Source organism: Peromyscus maniculatus, chromosome 3 (assembly GCF_049852395.1).
Source record: "Peromyscus maniculatus bairdii isolate BWxNUB_F1_BW_parent chromosome 3, HU_Pman_BW_mat_3.1, whole genome shotgun sequence".
Lineage (NCBI taxonomy): Eukaryota > Metazoa > Chordata > Mammalia > Rodentia > Cricetidae > Peromyscus > Peromyscus maniculatus.
The window spans coordinates 153,708,072-153,722,639 of NC_134854.1; the positions used below are offsets into that span (position 1 = coordinate 153,708,072).

The following is a 14,568-nucleotide window of genomic DNA, read 5'->3' on the forward strand; positions in this document are numbered from 1 at the left end:
AAAATGCATATGGTAGGCTGTCATCTATGTCTGGTAGAACAGATAACACATTTGAATTTTTTTCTACCCCAGGGAAAGAAAGTGGTGATAATATTGAATAAAATAAGTGATGCACTTTAAAAGAAATTAAGCATGAAATAATACTCTACAAAAATAACAGAAATTATTAAAACCTGGCATCATCCATTATATCATATATCTCTTACAAGTAACACAGTGAAAAGAACATAAGTCAATACAATTTTCAAAATGGTGATATTCAAGAAATGAATTAAAAATAAAATGTAATTTTAATCTTAATTAAAATGTAACATATCACCACTTTGATAGAAAAAGTCAAACTTTTCTTTAATGAAAATATAATTTACAAATTAGTATATCTAATTATAAATCATCAAATGTTTCTATATGATTTAAAGAATATTTGGATATACACAAAGCAATATTACTATATTATCTTTGATAGTTTTCAAATTTTAATTACAACTTAAAAGTTATTATGGCAGTACTTTTGTCAAATTAGAATGCCACTTACTTCTCTTAAAAGGTAATTAACTTTATACAATTATGGAATCTAAGTGTTTATATATGTGACATATAAGCTTTCATTTGGACTCCTGATAGAGGCCCACAACACACATCTTTTGTATTTAAGAGTTAGTAGAATATTTTTCTTGTCTACCTAGAAAAAGCCAGGTAAAAGGGGATGCTCCCTATAACCTCTTAACATGCAGATTTTCAATGAATAGAACATCATCTGGATGCCCAGTAATTCTTTATTATTTTGATGCTACTATACACCAATAAAATTAAAATTATTTTGTAGAGTAGTTGCTAATTTAAAGTATTTTCCAAATTAACATGATATTTTAAATGATATATAAACAATGTTGGAACACTTTCTATTAATTTTAAACATAATGGTTTAGTCAACAATGGATTTAGTCAATAATGGACATAATGATAGGAAAGAGGATTTGCAAAAGTATATAGGAATTTCTTCTTCTTTCTTCCTTTCTCTCATTTTTCTTACCTTAGAAAATTATCAGCCATATTGGATGCATTTACTGAAATGAGGGATAACCACTATGACAAACCAGCTTTATCAACACATAGTGCAATGCCTGTATCAATTTTCTGTCCCATAAAATCAGAATAAATGGATGAATAGATGAATATAGAAATGTTAGGATATAAGCAAAAATCTGTGCAACCACATTGTCAAGAATGGAGTACATCAACATAATCATATTGTTGTTGATATGATATATGGTGAATAGCAAGAGAAATGAAATCATAGTTTTCATAGCTCTTATGTGTGCTTCTGTGCTTGTGTCCTTGATAATGTATAACATGTGGTTTCATCCTCCTATTGTGGCTCTATAAAGAGAAAAGTGAAAGAATGAATGAGATCAGAGACACTACAAAAATGTTTATAAGAATCTTATTATTAAGATATGGTAGACTAAGAAACCATTTAGAATATCTCAAATAGTGAATGTTGTATTTTTTCCATTTCTGTCCATTCATAGATAAAATTGTTCACCATTGCTTTCATGAAAATTGAGAAATATGAATAAATCAATTATTTCTCTAAGCCAATAGCAAGAGGCATCTTATAAATTCTGTATTTAATCCAGAAGAAAATTGGATTAGAGAAGATGGCTATCTTGAAGAAGTAGAAGACACTGATGCAAGTGGTTGTAGGCACAAGTTTCTGTCCCATCAGCAACTCCCAAATAGCAGCCACTTAAATTACCACATAGAGTCTTATGGTAATTATAAATGCTCAACCGGTAGCTCAGGCTTATTACTAACAAGCTCTGACAATAAATTAACCCATAAATTTTGACCTATGTTTAGCCATGTGGCTTGGTACCTTTTCTCAGTATGACAGTCTCATTTTCCTCTGCATCTGGCTGGTTACTCTTGAATCCCCCCTTCTTCTCTGTGGCATTCTTATTTTTGCTTTCCCACCTAACTTCTTGTCCAGCTACCAGCCTGTCAGCTTTTTATTAGCCAATGAGAGTAGTACATACTCATAGTGTGGAAAAAGATTTTCCAGAGCAGGTGGTACAGCCTGTACATAAATATTGTATCCTGTCCAGATAATGTCAAACAACATTAGTAAGTTTTTAGAGTAAATTAATGTCTTATAGAATTTACTAAAAGTGACACCTGCAATTATTATCCACAGAAAATGAATTCTGAAGATAGCCAAGTAGGTGATAATAAAATCAATTGCAGAGATTTTCTGTTTCTTGAACCAGGAAAGGCTATTAATCACTAAAACAAATCCATTTCCAAATATTCCCATTATGAATTCTACATAGAAATGACCACAACCAAAGTCTTCTTTAGGCTTGACATGTCTGTTAATAAGCTGTCTCTGCTTTAATTCATCACAGAAAGATGAATCCTTGCTACACTAGTATAGGCAAGTAAACGAAAATCTGAGATGGGCAATGAGTGCCTCTGGGAAACCCTGAAAGTACACTCCCAAGTGAGTTCTCAATTAAATTGTAAAGTCTATACAATTTTTTTCTTTAGCATATCAACTACCAATTTTCAAGGATGATATTATATTTTTTGTTAGTTTTTGTGATGCTTATATTTTAAATATGAAACCTTGCATTGTAATTTTAACATTTATTTGATAAATGTAAATAGTGATACATTTCCTAATGCTATCATTTGCATGAGATTTATTTATTTTTGACATGTTTTTGCATCTGATCCATTCACCATTTATGCTGCTGAGACCTAAGCAAAAATCCAGAAACCACAGTATGCAAATCACACAGAGAGATCAAACATAGACACCATGGCAATTGTTGCATCTAAGTCTTGCTTTCAGACCCATTCCAGAAACCAAGCTTATAGACAATATTTATTATATTTGAATGTTCCAAAGGAACACATATCTATCAGTCACATCGCACATAAGGGTGCTGCTATAGTCTGTACCTGAAATCTCCCCCACTGGGTTGTATTTTGAAGTACTCATGATGAATTAACACATTTGGATAAGTCAGGAACCTTTAGGAAAAAGAAGTATTATCTGGTGGAACTGAGTCACCAGTGATAAGTCCTTGAAGGTTTAAACCCACCTATTGTTCTTCCTTGTTCTCTGATCTCTGTTCAGCCGTGTTGTGAATAGCTTCCACTGCACTTATCAGCATGAATTCAACCACACTGCCATGATTTCCTGGAGAACCATGATCTAGAGTAAATGAAGTCATGAGTTAAAATTAATCTTTCATTACATATAATGTTTCACTGGGTGATTATTGTCATACAAATTTATTTTGTAGGTATTTAGTTTAGAGTAAGTAATGTCAAATAATACTAAAAATGTAATTTCTTGAAGTTATTAAAATATCTCAAGTGCTCAGTGTAGTCAGCATATTGTTGATGCTTCTGCCATTGTTAAATGCTGCATATCACTTCTGATATGAACAATGTCTACTTCCATTCTTACACATTCAAATGTTTTTGTCCAAGGCTCAAACAGTAAGGAACAAAAAGAAGACAGCATTTCAAGGCCTGTCTACTAACTAATGTAAAGAATTCAGAAGCATAAGGAAATGGAGAAATGATGCTCTATTATTATGAAAGTCTGGAATTCTATTATTGTATATAACTAAATTGCTGGAATAGAATAATAGCTGTTTCCTAATCGAAAGTCCAAAAATCTGACAGTTATTCAGTCCATAAAGTTGGATGTCTCAGCTAGTCTTCAGTTTATCTTGGAATCCCTTAGTAATAAGTTCTAATACCAGCAAGGAACGCATGCCTCATCATCAGGATAGTTGAACTTTCCAGGGAGAGTGAGGGCAAGCATACAAAAGGCACTTTTTTTGTTTTTGTTTTTGTTTTTGATGAGGGTGACATGAGAGTGTGGTCTATATTAGGGATTGGTCTTCCAAACTCAGATAACTAGGATTTAGGACAGGTCTTCCTACCTCAAATGATCCAACCGATAAAAATCTTTCACTGGTGTTGCCATTTCCTTGAGTTTAGTTTATTCCAGATGTAGTCAGATCAATTCCCAATATTAGCTGTCACAACTTCTTCAAGATTCACTCTCACCCTATTCAGAATGGCCATAGTCAAGAATGCAAATGACAAGAAATACAGGTTTAGATGTGGGAAAGGGGGAACGTTTATATATTGTTGGTGGGCATGCAAACTGATACAGCCACTTTGAAATTAATCTAGACTTTTCTTTTAAAAAGAAAGCCTAGAACTATGTTATGACACAAATGTACAACTCCTAAGCATCTATGCCAGAGCTTTATATCTTACTACAGAGACAATTATACATCTTAGTTCACAGATATTCTATTCATAATGTTTGTGGGAAGGAATAAATGTACATTTGATAATGGATATTGAAAATGTGGTCCATATACAAAATTAGTCAGTCATCTGCAAAAAAATTGAAATCGTGAAATGTTCAGATAAATAGATGGTACTGGAAAAATTGTACTGAGATCATTCAAGCTTTAACCACCCCCAAACAAATGCTGCATGTTTTCTTTCTTACGTGTCCTAACTTAAAATACATTTTTGTATATTTTACCAGGAGTACATATGGAATCAAAGAAACCTGAAATGGGTCATTGTTGGGGAGTGCAATGCATTAAGGGAGGGTGTAATAGGACATAGGATAAATGAAAGCAGAGAGGGAAAATACTTGTGTAAAGAAGTTTAAGCATGTAGTAGAGTGATCAGAAACCAGAGGATAAAGTTAGGTTTGATGAAAATGAATTATGAATGGAAAATGCTGCATAGAAACCTATATTATTTAATGTGAGTGAATATTACAACAAATATGAGAGATGGGGGCAGGGTACTGGGAAATAAAGATTTAAAAAGACAACATGGATAAAGAGGGTAGGCAATGGTTTACCCAAGCTAAGAATGCTTATGAAAACCCACTACTTTATTAACTAATTAAAATTTTAATTTTATAAAGAGTGTCATGCTGGAAAAATTGGCCAGCAGTTCAGAGCATAGTGCTCTTGAGGAGGACTCAAGTTCAGTATCCAGTATCTAGTTAAAATGGGTCACAACCAACTATAACTGAAGCTCCACAGGATCCAATGCCTATGGCATCTATAGGCACCTACAGACACATATACCCCCATATACATAATTTTAAAAAGCATTATGCATCGGTACTGCTTGTTGGCTTATTGCCCAAAGGTCTTGACATCCTACTCTACAGATACTTCTACAGTTGTACTTGTCACCACTCTATTTACAATGTGTAGGAAATAGAAACAACCTAAATGTACAACAGAAGAATCAATAATGAAAATACGATACATACTCAATGGAATGCTCCTAGCTGTAAGAAAAAAGAAATCACGAATTTTGAAGGTAAATGGATGGAACTCGAAAAGATCATATTGACTGAGATAACAAAGATTCACAAAGACACATGTCACATGTTCTTTCTCATTTAAGGCTCCTAGCTTCAAAATTTCAAGTGTACATATCCTGGAACAACTACAGAAATTAGGAAAATAAAAAGGGGCCATTGCCAGAATACAGGGGTTGCGGAGCAATACAGAGGAGAATAGCAAGGTACAAGTGATTTAATTGGGAAATGGGAAAACAAAGGTCTCTAATTAGGGAAGGGGAATGAGTAAATACAGAAAAATAAGAGAGTAGAGTAACAATAATGAAGTCTGAAAAGGAATCATACTATGATATATCTAAAAATGCTATAATGTATGTAATTTTGTGTATAAATATACATATACAGTTTAAATGAAAATTTCTCATTTGAGTTAACAACACCCCCTCCTAGACCCAAAGACTGTCTTATAGACCCAACACCAAACTGTCAAATCCCTCTTTTGTGTGTTTTTTCATTTAATTTATTAATTTTACATCCCAACCACAGTTTCTCCTCCCTCCTCTCCTCCCATTTCTCCATCTCCATCCTCCCCTCAATCTACTCTTCCTTTGCATCTGTTTGAAAGGAGCAGGTCTCTCATGGGTATCAACAAAGTGTGGTACATCAAGTTGCAGTAAGACTAAGCACTTCCCCTTGCACTAAGGCTGGGCAAGGCAATCCAATATGAGGAATAGGTTCCCAAGAGCCTGCCTAGGTGTGAGTGATAGCACCTTCTCCCATTTTTTTGAGTCCCACAAGTAGACCAAGCTACAAACTATCACATGTATGTAGAGGGCCTGAGCCGGTCCCATGAATGCTCAATGATGGTTGGTTCAGACTCTGAGTTCCTATGTGCCAGGTTAGTTGTTTCTGTGGATTTTCTTGAGATGTCCTTGACCCCTCTGACATATATCTAAAAGTTGCATAATCATGAAATTTAGAGCCGGAGCCCAGAGAACCCTGAGCTGGAACTGATCTGAATGCCTTCTTTCTGAGGACTAGTTTTCATGGTAGTAGAAGATCCTACGCATGCTCCCAAAGGAGGAAAGCCAGCAACAGTCCATCTCAGGTATGACACCTATGAACTACAATAATGACAATCATCAGTTCACTCTAAGGGTGCAGTGGCTGCAAACATACCTTGGCTGTTACCAATAGCTGTCTAATACAATCTGAGATGCACTTAACAAGAGGAAAAACATGTCTAGTACTGGAAACATAGCTAACTACCCAGGGATAGTGAAGTCATGAATCTTGGAGAAGAACCTACAATAAATACTCTACTAAACCTGAATAAATATTTGTCCTTATATATAAGCATTGATTTCACCCATCAAGGAAACTTTTCTTCTCATCAGAGAAAGACTGCTACAAAAAACGACAACCAATCAAAATACAGAGTTGTTGAACCCAGTCTCAAACGATACACCTATCCAACAGCTCCTGTAACTAATACTCGGAGATCATTGTGGAAGAGCATAGAAAGAGTGTAAGAGCCAAAGGATCAGAGAGTTTCCTCTGAGACTGTTTCCTATGCATGTCAGAAGCTACATCATATCTCACTGATTGCCTAATCGCGAACTGAACAAGGACAACTAGAATAGGCATGCCAAAGTGGACAGGGCAAAGCTCATGAGAACTCAACCCTCAGCAAAGAAATTCAGACAATTAAGAAATTCTGAAAGTGGAAGAAATAGTCTTCTCCAAGTGAAGAGTACACTAATTGGTTATCTAATACCAAATGGTCAGCCCAGAAACATACATGCAATTAAGATTATACAGGCTAAGCATGTTGTATTTGTATATTTAGAAATATATACACATATACACACATATATAATAATAATAAAATATGAAATCATAAATTTAAAAGTGAGAAGTGGGAGATAGGTAAACCTAAAACAATAATTAATTTAAATTTTTTTCATTGACAATTAAGTTTCTAATGCATTATCAAAAAATAAAAATCAGTACACAATCTACTAATTCAAGCAATTTTTTTAAAAAGTCATCTTCAATTTTCATATATAGAGAGAGCAGTTTTAATTATAAAGTCTGTATAATACACTTGGAATTTCCCAGACTAATGTTATATAAATTCATAGATGACCATTCAGTCAAATTCACCAAATCTGCCATTATCTCTCTAAGTTTCAATAAGGCACAGACAAAATCTATCCAAATTTTAAAGAAAAACAACAGCAGTAACAATTGCATGAGAAAAAGTGAAAATCCAACTGCTTAACTGTTTCCTTTCTGTGTGTCTGTCTCTGGAAAATGTCAGAAGCAATCATGAGATTTTCTGAATATTGTCCCAGTGCTGGGGTTTCTGATTCGGCTCATATTTTTCCCCAAATGCATCAATTCTGGTTTAAAGATACACAAGTGTATGTTTGGAGTTCAAACACTTGTTTAATAGGTCTTGGTTCTTCATCCATTTCCATGAGATTTTCTGGGTCAGCTGTATCCATGTCACCATTTATTATATTTAACAAGAAACCTTTACGTCCTCCGTACAAAATCTTTGAGGAATGTTATGCATTTGAGAAACTGAAAGGGGTAGAGCAAACAGGATGCCTCAAGATAGGATGGTACGGCCAATCAAATGAAGTACTCTTTTTAATGCCATTACTCACATGCATATTATAAATATAAATTGTATCTATGACATCACAGACTTATTTATAATCTGAAAAATTTAAAAGCTTATCAAAACTTCATATTTACTATAAAGATTTCTTGCATTTAAATATGCTTTGTCAATATTCTTCCATATAAAACTATACTAAGACACAAATCTGACATATGCCACAAAGCTCTATGGTTTGGACAGTGATTTTTCTAAACACACTTTGATCAAAATTTATAAAGTTTAATATAAAAAACTATATAGACGAGTCAAGCCTTTGTCATAAACTGATTTTCTTATGGAATATGTGAGCTGATCTCTGAAGTGGTCTAGGGATGCAAAGGTCGCTTGTCTGACCTGAACCTCACCCACTGTACCACAGAATGCAAGGCCTGCCTCAGTTTACTATGTCCCAGAATCTGTACACACGAGTGAACAGCAGGAAAAATTGTTAGAGTAGCCTTTGCAAACAAGATGATTTGAATATTCTCTAATTCAGATGCCCAAACTACTACAACTATAGACAGAAAGAAGCAGATGTAAAGCATGAGAAAGACTACCACTATTTGCAGGGCCTTTATGTGAGCTGTTGTGCTGATGTCTCTGCATCTTTTGGTGCTGTGCTGCATGTTCTTCAGATGTCTCCACAGGGAGAAGATGAGCAGGAGAAAGGCCGTCAGGGACACAATGAAGGGTATGAATGTAAATATAAAGCTTGGGAATAAAAGAAACCTAAAGAACTGTGGATAAGTACTTTCAGTGAAAGTGTAAGATGCATTTCTTCTAGATTCATTAATCATGGTATTGATGTGGGTGTTTATCATTAAGATGTTTAAAAACAAGAGGAACAGAGACAATAGCATTGCCATTGACACGACCTTTTTAAATCTCCACTTTAGGTAGATGAACATAGAATTCGAGAAAACAGCTATCTTAAGAAAATAAAAGATGCTGAGGCTGGTAGCAAGCCAGATACTGAAATGATTGGTCACCGTCCAGCTAATGTATATAATTCTTATGATACATTCTGTAATCAAAGAAGCTGGGTAAACTGCAAAAAAATACCAATCTACAAATACTACCCAGAGCACAGAGATTCTGGAGACAGCCAAGGCAGTGAGGATGTGATCCACTGAAGAGATGTTTCTTCGCTTGACCCAGTCCACAATGTTCACCACAGCTATGAATCCATTCCCCAAGCTTCCAAGTATGAATTCCATAAAAAAACAATTGTAAGTGTGATCATTATTATCACACCCATTCTCCTTAACACAATGCCCCAATGTCAGTGTTCACAGACGATTCCTTTGAATTTATCTAAAATGTTGCAAATATCTGATTCATGAAGATTTAGTAGTATTTTCCATGTTTAAAATGGACACCACAAAGCAGCCAAAGACTTTGTAGATGTTTTTCACAGCTCACCCGCACTTCATCAAGATTCTGTGTCCTAGCAACAGCAGCTCAGTCTTCTGTCACCAGTGATGACACCAAATTCTAAAGAGCTGCAAGTAAATACCGACACATTTGCAAGTCTCCACTAGCCACATAGCCAACCCCTCCTCTCGTGTTTGCGGCTGTAACAGTGCTAAGTCTTACTGCGTAATATGCTACTTTCTGGGCACTGAGCTTTCCTTAAAGCTTGAAAAGAGCCTGCAGGATCAGATATGAATAGGTCATTAAATGCTCTTTCTAAAAACTATCAGCTATTTAATGCATTATGTCTCACATATTCAATAATGAAAAAACTACATTTTCTGTTTATAAAAACTTATATTCTCTCTCTTTCTCTCTTTCTTTCTTTCTCTCTCTCTCTCTCTCTCTCTCTCTCTCTCTCTCTCTCTCTCACACACACACACACACACACACACACATATACAGAAGGAGAGAGCAAGACAGGAAGAGAGACAAGTATTTCCCAATAAAAATATTTTATATGGATTAAAATTCTTTATTATTCAAATTTAATAATCCATATTATTTTCATATAATAAATGTGTGAATCATGCTTAAATTGTATGAATGATTAAGATAGTTTAAAATGCTTTCAAGTATATATTATTAAATACAAATGGTCAATAAACTTGAAATACTTCATCTGTGCCCTTGAAAACACATCTGTTTTCTCATGAAGCAGACACTGAAATGAATGAGTTCATTCACAAGTGAGAATCCTTAATCTATGACTCTTCCTTGCCCAGATGGTACTTTCTTTTGTCAGCATAAATGATGTTCTGATTTTATCCATTTCTCTTTGCCTCCCATAAATTAATCTAATAACTGCCAGTACTTCCTATGTTTTTCTCAAAGTTATTTTATTCTATGCATATTTATATAGTAATAAACTTGATTATCCTCTATTTCCATGAATAGATTTGTTCTTGGTAGGTTATAGCTACTTTAAACAGAAACATAGCATTTCTGTTCCGCAAGCCTCCTTCAAGGACACCAGTACCAGTGGATGTACAATTCACTTGTGTAAAATGATGTAGGAATTGGGAATAAGCTACTAATTGCAAGTGGTGGCACATACCTTTAATTCCAGTACTGATGAGCAGAGGTAGGCAGATCTCTGATTTCAAGCCTAGTGTGGTCTACAACTTGAACTCCAGAATGGCCAGGGCTACCCCAAGAAACTTTGTTGTTGAGGGGATATTTGATTGCAATGTGATGCTTTGAGAAGGAAGGTTAATAAAGTTTACCTTGAATCAGGGGGTGGAGCCAGCAACTAGCTAAGCATAATTTGCCATAGAGAAGCCAGAAATTTGGATAGAGAAGACACACAGGAAGGAAAGGGCAGGGACTTGGGTTTGGGTGCTCTTTTGGTTTGGGGGTGAGTAAAAAGATGAGTGTCTTGCTGTCTCTCTGGCCAAAAAGCAAGGTCAGCTGGTTACTTTCTCAGCTTCTCTGATCTAGCAGATTTTCATGCCCACATCTGACTTCCCAGTCTTTGTTGGTAAACAGAATGATAGAAACTTAGTTTAAACCTACATATCACGGCCTTTGCAGAGCCAGGGATGCAGGACCAGATGGTCCTCCAGACAGTGGCTGGTGGGGCACTGACCATGGGACTATAGGGCCAAAGATGATAATTAAAATATCAGTAGATTCTGATATACCATCATCACTGGCCTTAAATCAGACTAGTGACTCACTGACATGAACATTTGCTAATTGTCTTATATGACACACCGAGGCCCCCATTGCTACCAGGATTAACGAAGAGGTATTGGAGAGAAGTGAAGAGGTATTTTATGCTGTTGTTGTTGTAGTTGTTTGGTTTGTTCTTGTTTTTGTTTGTTTGCTTGTTTTGTTTTGATTTTTTTCTTTAATTTTCTTATGTTGGAGATGCTGCAGGGGTGACAGGAGGATATGAGGGGACCAGGAGGTGAGCAGAATTGGCATGCAAGATGTGAAACTCCCAAAGAATCAATATGAGGTTAAATTTTTATAGAAAAATTAGTAAATTATTGTGAGCTTCTAAGGTGACAAAAAATTACCTTGTCTCATTTAAAAAATCTACTAATTGAGCCGGGCGGTGGTGGTGCACGCCTTTAATCCCAGCACTTGGGAGGCAGAGGCAGGAGGATCTCTGTGAGTTCGAGGCCAGCCTGGGCTACAGAGTGAGTTCCAGGAAAGGTGCAAAGCTACACAGAGAAATCCTGTCTCGAAAAACCAAAAAAAAATAAATAAATGAAATCTACTAATTGAAACAAATTTAATGCACACACATATTTATATGTATTTCTGATAATTGTAAGCTTTATTTTGAAGATTTACTTGTAGTTGTTATTCATATCTTTTCTAATTCTCTTAATTTAGATTAATGAAATTATTATTTTTTAAAGTCATCTATTAACTGACAAATTTTGCTTTTGTGAGCTAAGTAATATATATATATATACTTGTTAATATTTAATATATATTATAAACATAATACGTAACATATATTATGGCTTTTCCCCTAATCATGAGTGAAATTTGTTTCTTTTAAATCCAAGAAAAGTCGTTTTTCATGTTTTTAAATACCTTTGTCCTTTCATTGAAATTATTTATGCATGATAAATTTGATTATGTTTTTATAGTCTAAGACCAAGGCCAGGAGCATTGAATTATGGTAAGGCCTCTCCTTTGGGCTTACCCAGCAATCACCTTTCCACAGGCTCTTCCTTGGTGAGCATCTTTGGGATTCTTCTGTTTGCACAGACTTCTGAGTTCTCTCCTCATCCCATAGTGACAGCATTGTTACTGGATTAAAGCCTCACCCCTACAATCTCACTGAATATTAAATAGGATTACCAGGGCCATACTTTTAAGACATATCAATGATTAAATGACAACCTTAAGATTTTGGAATAAAGCAATCCATTTTATAACAGAGTTTCTGAAGTAGCCACAATACTAATGATTTAGTGAATATTAGTGTACAAGAAATAGCCCCCAATCATTCTACTGAAATGACACTAATTAATTTAATCCTAAGGACACAAATAAAATAAAAATTTTAGTGGTTTTGCAAACTTCAACACTTTGAAAATAGGGATCATATGTTTTACAAATGGGATTTTAAGGCTGGAATTACTTCTGAAATCATTTAATTTGGTTAGTTACCATTTTGGATATTACTAATTATTACATTGTAGATGTAACCAATCGTATTATTAAAATAAGAAACACAGAGCCAAGGTAAAAGAGAAAAGCCGAGAGGTCAGAGCTCAGAGATAAAATCTTACCTCCTGCAGTGCTCCTAGCTTCCCCGAGAGAGAGAGGTACTTCCTGTGTCCCTGTTTAAATAATCTTTCTGTTCTGCCTTCTCATTGGTTGTAAACCCAACCACATGACTGCCTCATCACTGCCTGTAAGTACCGCCCTCCAGGTCTTAAAGGCGTATGTCTCCAATACTGGCTGTATCCCTGAACACACAGAAATCTACCTAGCTCTTCTAACCACCACGCTCGTACTATGGCTCTAATAGCTCTGACCCCAGGGCAACTTTATTTATTAACATAAAATTAAAATAACATTTCAGTACAAATAAAATATCACCACATTTCCCCTTTTCTATTTTAATAAAAAGAAAAAAGGCAAAAGGTTATAACTAACAAAAGAAAAACTATATACAAAAGTACAATAACTATATACAATATATACAAGTAACAAATACCTAAACGATGTCTAGTCCATTTGTATTTGACAAATCAGAGAAAATAATTCCCTTATCTATCCTATTTTAGTAAGTCCAAAATGTATCTAATTCACTTTCTATCCTAATTAATCTTCAACTATAACTAACTAATCTTCAACTCCCTCAGAGACCCAAGAAGGAAATAATATTAGCTAACAAAAATAAAAACAGGAAGTGCACAAAAGCAACTTCCAAAAATTTTGTGAGTTGACAGAAACAGCCAGCTGCCTGGACAGTCACCTGAGGTTTCTCCACAGTGTTGGGGCATCATCTTCAGCCTATAGGCTTATGGTATCTGACAGACTCATTTGTGAAGTAGGTTGTACACAAGGTCAACAGTTCAACCTCACACTGGGTGAGAGCAGTCCATGTACCAGAAACACCTGAATTCCACTAGTGTCATGTCATGATTCAGGATTTTAAATTCTGGAAATTGTTGATGGTTTTTGAATTCAGCTGTCCATTCTTCTTGGCTGTGTATATATGGCTTCATCTAAGCATGCCCTTCTCCACATCCCTCTATTAAATGCCAGTCTACTATTGAGAGGCGTGAGCTTTCAGTTGCTGTTCCATTGCACAACAGAAGCCATCGGCCCACTGCCTGTTCAACTGCCTTCAAAGAAAAGGGCACTGTACCTTTTCCAGATTGTGAAGGCCACTTCAGGGATGGTGCCATATTGTCCTGGCCTCAGAAGATGCTGTCTGATAAAGCCATAACCACACTTGTTTTGGCAGGAATTGGTAGTCCTTTGTTTCGTGTTCTGTCTGTCCATTTTTTCTGTTGATTTGAGGATACTTTGTTGTCCAGTGGCTAACTTTTGCCACAATGAAAATTAACTCCATATGCAGTTTCTTCAATGCCCATATTTTCTCTGAAGTAGATTGGTACTGCCAGGAGCCGACATGTCTCAAAAAAGAAAAATTTCTAAGTTATTAAAACATTTTAAATGCCATATTCTGTAGATCTCTGAAGGGTTTGAAGATGACCTGTCTAAAATACATCTGCTCAATTTTTAAAACATATCTAATATGACTACAATTTCTATTGTAATGTCTAACTACTAACTTTCATTTCTTTATATCCTAATAGTTGGTAATAATGTAAAGTATTTAAAACTAGTAACTATCTTTTTCTTTTCTTTTTTCTTTTTTCTTTTTTAAACAAGAACCTTAAATCTAATCTCCTTTGCTTAGCCTTTTTCCTAACCCTTGACAACTTGTAACCTACCCCCCTAAATAATGAAAATTATCCCAGACCCAAAACCCATTAAAAAGAACCAAAAAAAACCCACCCGCCCCACACCACCTCTTTGGGAATGTGGGCGTCATTCTTAAAATTGCTTC

General features: G+C 35.2%; 1 pseudogene; it reads right to left on the minus strand.

Moving 5' to 3' along the window:
- Positions 1 to 1,064: 1,064 nt before the first annotated feature.
- On the minus strand, positions 1,065 to 2,370 carry LOC107400050 (taste receptor type 2 member 116-like; annotated as a pseudogene).
- Between the last annotated feature and the right edge of the window lie 12,198 nt (positions 2,371 to 14,568).